This window comes from Eublepharis macularius, chromosome 8 (assembly GCF_028583425.1).
Source record: "Eublepharis macularius isolate TG4126 chromosome 8, MPM_Emac_v1.0, whole genome shotgun sequence".
In the NCBI taxonomy this organism is placed as follows: domain Eukaryota; kingdom Metazoa; phylum Chordata; class Lepidosauria; order Squamata; family Eublepharidae; genus Eublepharis; species Eublepharis macularius.
In genome coordinates, this window is record NC_072797.1 from 13,538,455 (window position 1) to 13,551,489 (window position 13,035).

Genomic DNA, 13,035 nt, shown 5'->3' on the forward strand with positions numbered 1-13,035 from the left:
TATGTTTTTGGTGTTCATGAACAAGAAGAAAAAATGATAGTTAGAACTAGCCCATATGAATTAAATAGATAGCTGAACCAGATAAGTTTTCTGATTTGATATAGATGGCTAGTTAATATTGTAGCTCACCACGGAAACTGCAGCTCGTTCTAATGGTTATTTGGCAACCCCCCCCCCATGCTTGCAATCCTAGATTCCTGCCATCAACATGGCAGAGCCCCACACGTCCCTAGTCCTCAGTGTACCCCTGGGTGCCAGCTGCTGGCTGGCAATCCTAGAACAGATTGTTTTTTACAGCTGTGATTGCTCATGAGGTGAGCCTTGGATCTCCTTGCCTGACTGCCATCCATCTTGACCAACACCTGGAGTAGTTTTGCAGCTGCTCTGTAGCTGTGGTACTGGAGCTCCAGTTCTTTCCATCTCGTGACCGATTTTGAATCTGCACAGAAATTGATTCTTTCTCAAAGTCGTGAATAGCTGGGTCCGGTACTTAACAATGTGGTGGTAGGAAAACTACAACTCCCATAAGGCTGTGCAAAAAAAGAATGTGCACGAAATAACGTTGATATGATAACATAGACTTAGACAAAAACAAATAGTAAGACTTTTTTTAAAAACAGTATATAAATAACTGGCTGGTTTGCAAACTATTTAAACTATTGGCACTAGAGTGGGGCGTAGTGACAGCGGAAACTAGCATTCCCAACAGGCTGTGTGAGAATGTTCATGGTTGAAATGTTGCCAGCTGCACTGTTTGAATTTAACCTGGCAAACAAATGCAAGCTGCTCATGAACTGTCCAACAAGAAATCAGCTCCCTGCTCATCACCAGAACATGAGCAGAACTGGTGGGTACACAAGCATCTCTACTCCCTATAGCCTTCTCTTCTGCCTCTCATTGCTCTAGACCACCTCTCTTCCAATCCTCCTTTCCTAGGCCCACCTGCTTTCTTTGGCCAACTTGCTTCTCAGGCCCATGCCAGCCTCCTCCTTTCTTGGGCTCCTTTGCCTCCCCTCATGGGATCAGGACAGCAGAGGCAGTAGCAGCCAGACGCTCGCCCCACCCCATCAGTGACATCAGAGCAGCTCAGCCCATCATTAACAGAGCCTTATAACACAATATTCAATTATTAGAGGTGGGGAGGGCAGAATGGGTTACATCAGTGCTTAGTTCTTGCAGCCCTTCTTACATGCCCAGGGTAATGCCAATTGCCACCCTGGGGACAGGTAGCAATTTTCCACAGGCCAGTTTGGCTAGAGAGCCCAGAGGTGTTTTGCCATCTTCTGGGCATGGAGCTGGGGTCACTGGGGCAGTCGGGGAGGGGGTAGTCATGAATTTCTTGCATTGTGCAGGGAGTTGGACTAAATGACCCTAGAGGTCCCTTCCAACCCTATGATTCTATGATTCTATTATTTATATGCTTCAGTACAACCTAACTCCCACTCAGAGCAGTTTACAAAGTGTGTTATTATTATCCTCACAACAATCACCCTGTGAGGTGGGCGGGGCGGAGAGAGCTCTGGAAGAGCTGTGACTGATCCAGCTGACTTCAAGTGGAGGAAGGTGGAATCAAACCTGGTTCTCCAGATTAGAGTCCTGCCGCTCTTAACCACTACACCAAACTGGCTCTTCATTATCATTACCACTAGGATTTTATTTATTTATTTATTTATTTATTTATGTAAAATGTTTATACTCCGCCTTTCCAGATAGTTCAAGGCAGTTTACAAAATGATTTTAAAATGTCCAGATTAAAAAACAAGATAAAATATCTCCATCCCCTCCCGTACCTTAAAATATGCCTGCCCTTCCCACCTCCTCCAAAGCCCTGGCAAATAAGCACACCTTGGAGAGCCTCCTGAAGATCTCCAAGGAGGGGGTTCCCTTGACCTCTTCGGGGAGCCCATTCCCCAGAGCAGGAGCCATGATGGAAAAGGCCCTGGCTCCCATCAGTGCCAGATGGGTCACCCTAAGAGGCATGATCATTAATGGATAGCTGCTGGAGGATTGCAGTTGGCACTCCTGGATACATAGAAGGAGGTGGCCCTTTAAATATGTGTGTCCCAGGTCATGGAAGGCTTTAAAGTTCATGACTGGCACCTTGAATTGAACTCAGAAACAAACAGGCAGCTGATGTAGCTGTTTCAAAAAGGGGTAACATATGTTCCCAGCAACTGGTCACTGTCTATAGTTGGGCTGCTGCATTCTGGACCAGTTGTAGTTTCCAGGTCGTCTTCAGGGTCAGCCCCATGTAGAGCACACTGCAATAATCCAACCATGAGGTTACCAAAGCATGGATCAGTGGCCAGATTGGCCGAGTCTAGGTAGCGAGAGAGTTGGTGCACCAGATGCAGCTGGTCAAAGCACCCCAGGACACCATGCCACTTGCTTTTTAAATAGCAAGGCAGGGTCCATGAGCAGAGTGCAGGTGATACCCTGTCCCCAGATGTTGCCCTGCCACTGCACACCTGGCCAGCAGGGGGGAAAAGATGTGACACATGGCAAAATAGTATGTGCGTGCTCTGCAGGGCTTGCAATGATCTGGTACAAACCGGAAGACATGGGGGCTCAGCTCTATAGTGAAAACTCCATATTTAGAGTTGATTCCTAAATAATTGGCCCTGCTGAGACCTTGTTGCTTCCTGTTTGAATGGGAAGTGATGCCAACAGAAGCACTGGGAAGAATGCACATACTCCAGAACAACTGGTACCTCTCTGTCCACCCCAAACCTCCCCCTGCCCCCTGGTTTAAAGGTAGGGGGACCTGGAACCCCCGATTACCACCAGGGCAAACCTGGACAATCAACTAGGGCACCAGATTTTGAGGGGCACCAAAAAGGCAAGAGAGGAACCTCTTGTATTGGCTTGAAGAGAGGATCGGTGTTAACTGGCTGCCGGAATCTCTGTTATCTGTTGACTCTGGTCTTTTATAGCTGCCACAATGGAACATGGGGGATTTTTGAAGAGATTATTGTTCGTTTTGAAGACCTAATAAGAAAAACGTTCGTTCCTGATTTCTCACGTTTCTCTCTGTTGAATCCCCCCCACCCCTGTCACAGATTGCCTAAAGGTAAAAGTAAAGGTAGTCCCCTGTGCAAGCACCCAGTCATTACTGACCCATGGGGGGATGTCACATCACAATGTTTTCTTGGCAGCCTTTTTACGGGGTGGTTTGCCATTTCCTTCCCCAGTCATCTACACTTTACCCCCAGGAAACTGGGTACTCATTTTACCGACCTCGGAAGGATGGAAGGCTGAGTCAACCTTGAGCCGGCTACCTGAACCCGGCTTCCGCTGGGATCGAACTCAGGTCATGAGCAGAACTTGGACTGCAGTACTGCAGCTTACCACTCTGCGCCACGGCTTTTTAATTTTATTTTTATTTTAATATTGTTCATTTCGAAGACCTAATAAGAAAAACGTTCCTTCCTGATTTCTCACTTTTCTCTCTGTTGAATCCCCGCCCCCCCCCCCCCCAGTCACAGATTGCCTAGGGTGCCAAAAAACTTAAGCCATCCCTGATTACTACTATGACTGAGATCGCCTTACATGAGACATCTGACATGCGAAGAACACGTGTGTTAGATGGGAAGGGTAGTTTAAAAAGACAGAGTTTGTGGCAGGATAAAGACTTTGCTATACACTGGAGCTGTGTGAAGAGGCTGTGAAATGCCAGAAGGGAAACTTCAGCCCATTATAACCTCTCCAGGTCCAAGCCCGACTCTGGAAGGCAGCTGCAGACCATTTCCATTCTTTGCTGCCCTTTGGTTACAATGCCACACAGTTTGAGACTAGAGAGATGAAATTGATAGAACCTTCCAGAGGCAAAGATGGAATTAACAAACTCTCTGAGGAGCGATCTCTGCCCGCTCTGTCTTTTTAAACTACGCTTCCCGACTAACATTGTGTCTCCGTGCACTTGAGGAGCACGCGCTGAGGTGTCTTGTGTATAGAGACTCTTAGTGCACTGATATACAGATTTGTTTCCAGATCTTGACCTCTGTTGACATTTCCTTCCCAGATTGCCAGATCCCTGGAGCAGCAGCCTTGATCTCCAGTATGTGGAAATTCTCCTTTTGCATATTGCAAAAAATGGTACTAGCGCTAAGAAATAAAGGGTTGGCTCTCTTCAAACCCAACAAGTGTCAACTGTAACTCAGAAAGGAAGCTGAAAGACGCAACCCAATAAATCCACATGCCTCTGATCTTGTGTCATGGCCTTGGTGTGCAATCCAGTGGGCACAGCGTGTGCACACATACCGACCCAGATGTCTGTGGCAACACGAAAGCAACTGGGGGTGTGGGATGGAGTGAAGCAAGGGCCATTTTAATGAGAATGGCTTCAGACAGCTCCGAATAGGATCATTCAACTAGATGAAGAAGGAGGAGAGCAAGGAAAAAAACCACCCCGGGGCTATGTTATGCAAAACACAGACTTAAGCCAATGACAAACTGAGAGTCACTCATAAATCAGAACAGAGTATCTTGCAAGATTTGGGTTCCGGGCCAAGATGTAAGAAAGAGGGAACATGCCTATGAAATGGGACCTGCCCATATGATATCTTTACGTTTATATATCAGTCATCAGCCAGGGCGTGTGAGCCCTGCAGAGAAGGAAGGGGGGGGGTTATCTTCAAGGCTTTACCCTTCCTTTTTTTCTTTTTTTCCGAGGGAACAGGATTCCAACCCTTGCCTGATATGCTTTGGTCGCCTGCCGTGTTCTGAGGAAAGTGGAGGCCACGAATTCTGTCCTGGCTGTAAATAAATTGGCTGGCATTTCGGCAGGGCGAAGGCAGTTTTAAATTTAAAAGGCACTGGGGCGAGCAGCAATATTTTCGCTAGAGATGTATCAAAGCCCCAGCTTCCTTGCAACAACCTCTATATCCCTTTCTCCATCACCACCTTTTCTCTTGACCATTTTAGGCTGTAGTTAAGCTCGGGCATTTGCGACCCACACTCACCTTCCGATCCTGCTGTATTAGCTTGAGGCTCCGAACTGAGCGTGGACATCTATAATTTCATTCAAAAAAAGTTTGGCTTCAAACATGTCATCGTTTGACTTGTCTCTGCACATAGATCTGTTAGGTTTCCAAGAGCTGCTTGTGCAAAGTTGCTTGTTTCTCTCAACCGTCATCAGATCAACTCATTCTACACATGTACAAATGCCATCCAGTGTGACGTAGTGGTTAGAGCTTCAGGCTAGGATCAAGGAGACCCAGGTTCGAATTCCTGCTCTGCCATAGACACTTGCTGGGTGATCATGGTCCAGTCACACAGTCTCCGCCTCGCCTACCTCTCAGGGTTGTTTTGAGGATAAAATGGAGGAGAGGAGAATTATGTAAGCTGCTTTGGATCCATGTTGAGGAGGAAGGCAGCACAGACAGGAGGGCTGAAATCTTTCCTGTACTTTCAGAGCTGATGATGTAGTGGTCAAAATATTGGACTAGAATGTGGGAGACCCAGGTTCGAATCCCTGTTCTGCCACGGAAGCTTGATGCTTGACCTTGGGCCAGTCACACACCCACAGCCTAAAATGGGGGAGGGGAGAATTATGTAAGTGTATTCGGGGTCCCAATGGAGAGAAACACAGGTTATAAATGAAGTAAGTAAACAGTTAGGCAAAGCCATCTGAGGGACCTAGGCGCCGTGATTTCTTTGAGCATTTTAAAGGAGGAAATGAAAAATTATTTTAGCTGTTTGTTCTGTGTTTTTCATGGCTTGATGGGGGGAAATAAAAAAAATCACTGTTGTCTGTTTTGCAGTTTCTCTGTAGGCTCAATTGCATTTCAGATTCCCATTTCATGTTCTTTACAAGTAAAATGGTTTATGTGCATAGCGGGAAAGGTAATGTTTGTATGCAACATGCATGTCTTTAGTTATCACGCTGTTATCTATGCCAGGGAGCTGTGCTTGGCTAACATGTATTCACAGAGTGGCAATCAGGGCTTTTTATCAGCTGGAATGTGGTGGAACGGAGTTCCAGCACCTCTTGAAAATGGTCACATGGCCGGTGGCCCCGCCCCCTGATCTCCAGACAGAGGGGAGTTTAGATTGCCTTCCATGCAGCGGCGTGGAGGGCAATCTAACCCCTCCCCGGGGTCTGGAGATCAGGGGGCGGGGCCACCGGCCATGTGACCATTTTCACCAAGGGCAATTTAAACTTTAAAAAACTCCCCCCTTGTTCCAGCTGACCCAAAGTGACATCATTTTGCGGTCCTGAGTTCCATTACTGAGTTCCACCACCTCTTTTCCCAGAAAAAAAGCCCTGGTGGCAATGTATGTTAGCATCAAGTAATGTGTGAATCTGCCTCTGAATAATCTAAAGATAAGTAACATAGAACAAAATTAAGCAGAATATTGGCCCCATATGAGTTTGTGGGCAATTCCATTAATCTCAACAGGATCTGTGATCTATTTGCACCTGCACGGCTGTGAGAACTACTTTTGCCCTTGTTCAGGCCTGCACTGTAACCCCCACCCCCCACCTCACTGCACCTACCTCCAGGATTGATTAGAAAAGCAACAACTTTCCTGAACTTTCAGAGGCAGTGTAAAAGCCCCGATTAAAAGATATTTGAAAGCACACAGCTGCTTTATGCAGGTTGCCAACCTCCAGGTGATAAACTAGCAAAAAAGTTCCCCCTATAACCTAACTCCTAAAGTTAGGCAAAATCTTATACAATGTACAATCAAAGAATCTCAAACAAATATCAACCTGGTATCAACCAAGATTAACAATCATTTGGATCACTTATAGAGTGATTATATGGACCACAAAACTTCCAGTGAAGTAATGGAATACCATCATAAATTCATATACAAACAACAGTTCAGGGTTAAATTCATCTATGTACAACAATACTGATAAAAATTCAGAAATGCTGCTGAGTTATATAGATCTAAAGTAAGCCCAACAAAGTGGCCAGTGCAAACAATCTCTTTGGTGGTGTTGGTTCTTGTTTTCTTTTTCTTATTTTCGTAAGGGAGAAGACTCCTCATGGCCCCACCCAACGAGGAGCCAGCTGCGTTACGGCTCACTCTCCAAGAAGAGTATTCATAACTCCATGTGTATTCCTCTCAAAAGGACTGCCAAAGATGGGGAACCAAAGCAGTTTACAACATTGTTCTTCCTTCCTTCATTTTATAATCCTAGCCATCTTGTGAGGTAGATTAGGCTAAGAGCTAAACTACAAGAGACGAATTACATGAGTACACACACGTGAAGGGAGTTGCAATGCAAGCCAGGAAGCCAAGTTTTAAAAGACAGATTGGAAGGCTTTGTCAAGTTCCCCTCTCTACAAAGTCAGCAAAGATGCTCCTCAGAAGGTTTATTTTCTCTTCAGGAAGGCTCTGTCAGTTTCACCTTCCCTTCTAGGAGGCGAAGAGGAAATTAAGGGGAAATTGACAAAGCTTTCCGATCTCTTTTAAAACTCGGCTTCCTGGCTAAAATTGCGACTCCCTTCATGTGCTCCTCCTGGTGCAATTTGTCTCTTGTAGCTTAGCTCTAAGAGAGAGTGATTGGCCCAAGGTCACCCAGCCAGCTTCATGGCAGAGTTCTCCTAGACTCTAGTTCAGCACTCTAACCACTACACGCTACTGCCACTGTCCAGTATCACCTCTGGTTCTTTTGCTATGAGCTGTTTTTACAGTTCTCTGAATCAGTCTTAAATTTGTTGTATACATCAACTAGGGTCCTGTTGGTGGGCTAGAAATCTTTCAAAGAAGCAATCAAACAAATACCAAAATTAGCAAATCTAGATATACATTTGGAAATCAGTGTAGGTAGAAGGTCTGCCATTCCACTGATGGTATTACTACAAATTACCTCACACAAGGATTTTCAGACTGACTTCCTAGCAGCTGTCTATTGCCTCAGGAGCTTAAGAAGATCCCTGCTGGATCAGTGGGGTGACCAGTAGGTGGGAGTATCACGAGCAAAGTCAATAACCAAAGAACTTCGTGAAAACTAACTAGAACCAAGAGTTAGCACAATGATATACTACAATTAAACAGTAATAATAAAGTGCAATTTATAAGAATATTCACTATGTAATTCACTGTAATAACAAGCATGCACGAAAGGAGATCCCGGCAAAAAACCGTTACAATTCATTAACATGGACTGTGAAAACTCATATAAAGTGCTAAGCGCTTAAGCCTATGACTATACAATTCAAAAATCATTGATAGCTGGTACAGCATGTACAACAAACATACACTGAAAGTGCTAGGTGCTTAAGCAAGGAAACTCTTCATATCATCGTGGAGCTCTTACACAAGAGCATGTATGTCCATGAGTAATCCGTTGCCGGGTCTACGCAGTGTAGCAGCGAGGAGGAGGGGTCCAATCAACAAAAAGCCATCTGACGGATGGACCGGTTCCTATGCAAGAAGCCGTTTTGATTCTTTCTCAAAGATGGCAAAAGCAGGTACTGACTCTGGTCCTATTCAAAGTCTGCATTGATAACAAAAATATTCTATCGACTTGTATAATACAAGCAGTCAATATTATGTTGCAATTTAAAACAATACTTACATTTCAATTCCACAGTTTGACAAGCACATCAAACCCTCTCCTTCAAATGATGGTAATGCAGTGCATGAAACACAATGCAGAGCAGTCAGTTTATACAAACGCTAAGTAATCACAAGTTAAAGAGACATACCAGCCGAGGATGAGCTCCATTAAAGAAAACAAGAGTAATCATTATTGGTGTTCAGACCCCCAGGGGATAGGGTTTGTAATTTGTAAATCCAGAACGTTTCTTTCCTGTGGATGTCAATAACAATAGACTCCGGGGACTTAACTTTAGATGTATAAAGGACCGTGTATCTAAAGTCATTTTCATTATGTCCAGCCTCTAGAAAATGATTAACAAGAGGTGCCTCAACAGTACCATTACGAATGCAAGACTGGTGCTCAAGAATCCTCTGTTTGACATAGCGTGTGGTGCTTCCGACGTATAATAGTGCACATTTGCAATTGATCAAATAAACTACATTTTGTGTATTGCAATTTGTAACCCCCCTGGTTGTTCTTTTGCCCAAATCTTGAAAGTCTTGTTCTTTCAACACTAATGGGCAATTTATATGGGCACTTTATAAAGTGCCCATATTAGTGCCCAACACTAATGGGCACTTTATAAATTGCACTTTATTATTACAGTTTAATTGTAATATATCATTGTGCTAACTCTTGGTTCTAGTTAGTTTTCACGAGGTTCTTTGGTTATGGATCAGTAGGGTGGCCAGGTCCCTATACCATCCCAGCGGGAGTGGGAGAGGGGCTGGCCTGTGCCACCTGCTGGTGGTGTCTCCTCCTCCCATAAGTGACATAGTCATGCTGGCCCGTCTGCCATGCCCCTTAGCAAGTTGTTGACTAGCCTTTGGAAGGACGCCGGGGCATTTCTAAGGCCAAAGGGCATCACAACAAACTCGTATAGTTTATCTGGTGTAATGAAGTCCATTTTAGCCCTTGCCTCAGGCTCTAGTTCCATCTCCCATGCTCTGTGTGGGGTAGATTCAGCCTGTTTGGAGCCAAAATTGGCCCCAAACAAAGCATGGGAGCACTCTTGCAGCCAGCGCAACAACATCACTTTGTTGTCATTGTGCCCCCTGGGAGCACACATGCATGTTCTGGGGTACCTCCAGGGGCTTGTCACCTTCCACTGATCACTGGCAGATAGGCGGGCAAGTGTGCAAACCCTTGGGAGTTTGCCTGCCACCAGCGGTCACTTAGAAACCGTATGCATCAGACCCGTAGTCCATCCAATCCAGCATCCTGTCTCACACAGGAGCCAAAAACAAGAGGGGGAAAAACCCAACCTGATGAACAAGTCAGGAACCAAAAAAGTTGAGTGGCCAAGAAAAAATAAAATGAAGAAATAAAAATGATAAAAGAAGGAGAGCCAGTTTGGTGTAGTGGTTAAGAGCACGTGACTCTAATCTGGAGAGCCAGGTTTGATTCCCCACTCCTCGAAGCCACCTGGGTGACCTTGGGCGAGTCACAGCTCTCTGGAGCTCTCTCAGCCCCACCCACCTCACAGGGTGATTGTTGTGGGGTAATAATAACACTTTGTAAACGGCTCTGAGTGGGCATTAAGTTGTCCTGAAGGGTGGTATATAAATCGAATATTATTATTATAAGAAAGCGATAAAAACCTTGTGACAAAATTAAAAACAAGACACATAGTAACAGCAGTTACACCGAGTCACACAGTCACAGTGTTGTTGGTTCAGGCCAGGGAGTTAAAATATTTTTAACTCCCTGGCCTGAACCAGAAACATTTGTTTATATATTTATATTTACGAGCCAGGTTTTTTTATCTGTGTGCATTAACATATTAGACCACTGAAGAAGGCCCTGTGGGCCGAAATGCATTTGGTTTCAGTGTCTGTACTATCAATGCTGTGATTTGGTTCCTTTTTATATGCAAACAACTATGTGACTCTGTGTAACTGCTGTTACTAAGTCTCTAGTTTTTAACTTTGTCACAAGATTTTTATTGCTTTTACACTGCGTAATAAATTATAATTTTATTTCTTTATTTTATTTTTTCTTGGTCACTCAACCTTTTTGGTTCCTGACTCACACAGGGGCCAACCAGTTACTCTAATGTTACCTTCTGAAAATGGTATCCAGAGGTTTACTGTCTCAGAATGTCGAGGATCCTTTTAGTCACCATGGCTAGCTTACCAGAAGTTCCTCAAGTAAGAAATCAGTAGGGTGACCAACTCCAACATGGAAAATTTCTGGAGATTCGGGGGTGGAACCTGGGTAGGGCAGAGTTTTGAGAGAAGTCATCAGGGATGTGATGCCACAAATGTAGCCTTCCAAAGCTGCCATTTCTTCCAAGGGAGCTCATCTCAGCAGTCTGTAGATCAGTTGTAATTCTGAGAGAACTGCAGGCCAAGCTTGGGGGTTGGGAACCTATCATTAAAAGAGTTCCCTGAAGGTTCCCAGTTGTCTTGCTAAATTGCACAGCAGAAAAGGCCAAGCTGGTTCTCGGGGAATAAGAAGGCATGAATAAGGGTTACATGTCTAGAATTCCCAAAATCCTCTGCAATACCCAGTCCTTGGAAGATGCATCAGTATGGAAAAGGATTCCTTAGAGACAGAAAGGTTGAAAACAACTGTCAACAAAACGTTGGAGGGAGTATGAGTCCCTCTCAAAATACTGCCCCATCTCTCACTGTTGAGCAAAGTTTAGAGGACACCCTGCTCTGGATTTCTTCGTCCAGCGATTGCAAAATTCTCTTTTTAAACCGGCAACATTTGATATCCTCCCTTGCGGATCCCGGTGTTTGCAGCTCTGTTGGTCCTACACAATGAGAGACATAAAACAGGTAACTCGATCTTTTTGCGAACAGAGATGAGTGCCCGATAGTTAAGTGAGAAAAGGTTGTATAACCGTTTGAGTTTCCTTTGATAGTTTTCCAGAGGGAAGAAATAATTCTATCCTTCTTTGTCTCCCTTTAAAAAAAAATAGAGACACATTCAGGTGAAAGGATTTAACAGCTTGTGGGAGAGCCAATTCAGTGCCAACAATAATCTGACCGACCTTTCTTGGCACTAAGAATTCCCTGCCGCTCAGAAGTCACTCCAGGGTTGGCACAAGAAGGGAACTTTCCTTATATCTCTGAACAGGTCCCAGTTCAGAACAGCCGGTTTGCAAGGAAGACAGTGCCCCGAAAAACGAAACCACTTCTTCACAATGAGGGCCTGACTGCAGAACTGCATAGGACGGATAATTTTTTTTTTTAATCAAACCTGTGTAGAGAATTGAGCCATTTATTGGAAGCCAGAGCGCTTTCCCACTGTCCGTGTCTGTGGCAGAGAATTTTGTTGAAAGGGAAGCTTGAAATCCAGGAGGAGAAAGAAAGTTCACTGCCCGCTTTTGCCAGCAAAAGTTCTGACATGCATGTTTATGTATCTATATAAACATTGGGTTTCATGATAAAATAAAACCCAATAACTTTGAATGTGTGAAAGGTCTCTTATGTTTTTGAGCCACAGCACATTCGGTTCTCCCCTTCTCTATTTTATATTCACAACAACCCTGTGTTTTCTATGGCTGAATGTGGACAGTTATAGGTGGAGTCTAGAACCGACAGGGTTCTCAGACACCCAGGCTGAACTGGATTTTGTGTAGCAACCCTATCTTGATCTAGAATTCACTGAAACAACATTTCCCCCCCTATCCTGACCCAGAACATTCTTCCTTCCGTAGGGCCCATAAAACCAGATCTAGTCTTTCAATGGCTGTACATAACCAAAGCACATTACACACAAAACAGCAATAGCTTTCACAGTGCCCCATTTTAACACTGAATGGCGAGCGCCGGCTCTTCTTTGTACTGCTTTGCTTGTGATTTTCAATCATCATCAATGGTCACCTGGCAGGCTTGTCTTACTCCAACGAGCTCAGTCCGTGCAAGGAGCTTCTCTTGATCAATTAAGACTGTTTCAAAAACATCAGCATCCTACTTATATTATGCTTATCCTTCCTACATCTTGCAAGAGGAAAATGAATGCAGCTGTATGTGTCTGCCCAACAAGCAGCTAGGTAAACACAGTGTGTGATTGCAACCAGAAAGGAATGGAAATGGGCTGGAGCTGCTTTCCAGAGCCGGACTTGGACCTGGAGAGGTTGTAACAGCTGAAGTTTCCCTTCTGATCTTTCACAGCCCCTTCACACAGCTCCAGTGTACAGCAAAGCCTTTGCCCCACCGCCAGCTCTGTCTTTTTAAACTACCCTTCCCAGCTAACGATGCATTTCCTAACACTTGTTCTTCACATGTCAGATGTCTCATGTAGAGAGACTGACAGAGTCATGACTCATAGCCCTTCCGCTGAACAAACCAGAGTTGTCTCCATTCAGACATCATGGGCAACCTGGAGTAGCTTTGTGATAGACATGAAACTGGTTAATTGTCAGGATCATGAGCTCTCTGGGGCCCTCCCAATCATGAGGTGAAGTAAGGAAATAGATTCAGGTGACAGGCGGGGGTGGGTGGTGGGTGGGAGGGCTAAAC